This window comes from Arachis hypogaea, chromosome 1 (genome assembly GCF_003086295.3).
Source record: "Arachis hypogaea cultivar Tifrunner chromosome 1, arahy.Tifrunner.gnm2.J5K5, whole genome shotgun sequence".
Taxonomy (NCBI): domain Eukaryota; kingdom Viridiplantae; phylum Streptophyta; class Magnoliopsida; order Fabales; family Fabaceae; genus Arachis; species Arachis hypogaea.
Genome location: NC_092036.1, coordinates 82,387,946 through 82,389,860, shown reverse-complemented (window position 1 = coordinate 82,389,860; position 1,915 = coordinate 82,387,946). Strand labels below are relative to the sequence as shown.

General features: G+C 43.1%; 1 non-coding gene across 1 annotated transcript; it reads right to left on the bottom strand.

Annotated features, from left to right (window-relative positions):
- Nucleotides 1-200: 200 nt before the first annotated feature.
- LOC112715184 (small nucleolar RNA R71) lies at nt 201-308 on the bottom strand. Its single transcript, XR_003159491.1, has one exon. It is a non-coding gene; the product is annotated as a small nucleolar RNA R71 (small nucleolar RNA).
- Nucleotides 309-1,915: the final 1,607 nt, after the last annotated feature.

Genomic DNA, 1,915 nt, shown 5'->3' with positions numbered 1-1,915 from the left:
TAGCTGAGTTCTTGCAAATCTGTGACACTGTCAAGACTAATGGGGTTGACCCTGAGGTCTACAGACTTATGCTATTCCCTTTTGCTGTAAGAGACAGAGCTAGAATATGGTTGGACTCACAACCTAAAGAAAGCCTGAACTCTTGGGAAAAGCTAGTCAATGCCTTCTTGGCAAATTTCTTTCCACCTTAAAAATTGAGTAAGCTTAGAGTGGAAGTCCAAACCTTCAGACAGAAGGAAGGAGAATCCCTCTATGAAGCTTGGGAAAGATACAAAGAATTAATCAGAAAGTGTCCCACTGATATGCTTTCTGAATGGAGCATCATAGGTATTTTCTATGATGGTCTCTCTGAACTGTCCAAGATGTCCTTGGACAGCTCTGCTGGAGGATCTCTTCATCTGAAGAAGACGCCTACAGAAGCTCAAGAGCTGATTGAAATGGTTGCAAATAACCAATTCATGTACACTTCTGAAAGGAATCCTGTGAACAATGGGACCAATCAGAAGAAAGGAGTTCTTGAGATTGACACTCTGAATGCCATACTGGCTCAGAATAAAATATTGACTCAACAAGTCAATATGATTTCTCAAAGTCTGTCTGGAATGCAAAATGCACCAAGCAGTACTAAGGAAGCTTCATCTGAGGAAGAAGCTTATGATCCTGAGAACCCTTCAATGGAAGAGGTGAATTACATGGGAGAACCCTATGGGAACACCTATAATTCTTCATGGAGAAATCATCCAAATTTCTCATGGAAGGATCAACAGAGACCTCAACAAGGTTTCAACAATAATAATGGTGGAAGAAATAGGTTTAGCAATAGCAAGCCTTTCCCATCATCTTCTCAGCAACAGACAGAGAGTTCTAAGCAGAATACCTCTGACTTAGCAACCATGGTCTCTGATCTAATCAAAACCACTCAAAGTTTCATGACTGAAACAAGGTCCTCCATTAGAAATTTGGAGGGACAAGTGGGTCAGCTGAGCAAGAAAATTACTGAACTCCCTCCTAGTACTCTTCCAAGCAATACAGAAGAAAATCCAAAAGGAGAGTGCAAAGCCATCAACATGGCCGAATTTGGAGAGGAGGAAGAGGCAGTGAACGCCACTGAGGAAGACCTCAATGGACGTCCACTGGCCTCCAATGAGTTCCCCAATGAGGAACCATGGGAATCTGAGGCTCAAAAAGAGACCATAGAGATTCCATTGGACTTACTTCTGCCATTCATGAGCTCTGATGAGTATTCTTCCTCTGAAGAGGATGAGTATGTCACTGAAGAGCAAGTTGCTAAATACCTTGGAGCAATCATGAAGCTAAACGACAAGTTATTTGAAAATGAGACTTGGGAGGATGAATCCCCTTTGCTCACCAAAGAACTGGATGACTTGTCTAGGCAGAAACTGCCTCAAAAGAGACAGGATCCTGGGAAGTTTTCAATACCTTGTACCATAGGCACCATGACCTTCAAGAAGGCCTTGTGTGACTTAGGGTCAAGTGTAAACCTCATGCCTCTCTCTGTAATGGAGAAGCTAGGGATCTTTGAGGTGCAAGCTGCAAAAATCTCACTAGAGATGGCAGACAACTCAAGAAAACAAGCCTATGGACTTGTAGAGGATGTTTTGGTGAAAGTTGAAAACCATTACATCCCTGCTGATTTCATAGTCCTAGAGACTGGGAAGTGCATGGATGAATCCATCATCCTTGGCAGACCCTTCCTAGCCACAGCAAGGGCTGTGATTGATGTGGACAGAGGAGAATTGATCATTCAAGTGAATGAAGAATCCTTGGTGTTTAAGGCTCAAGGATATCCCTCTGTCACCATGGAGAGGAAGCATGAAGAGCTTCTCTCAAAACAGAGCCAAACAGAGCCCCCACAGTCAAACTCTAAGTTTGGTGTTGGGAGGCCACAACCAAA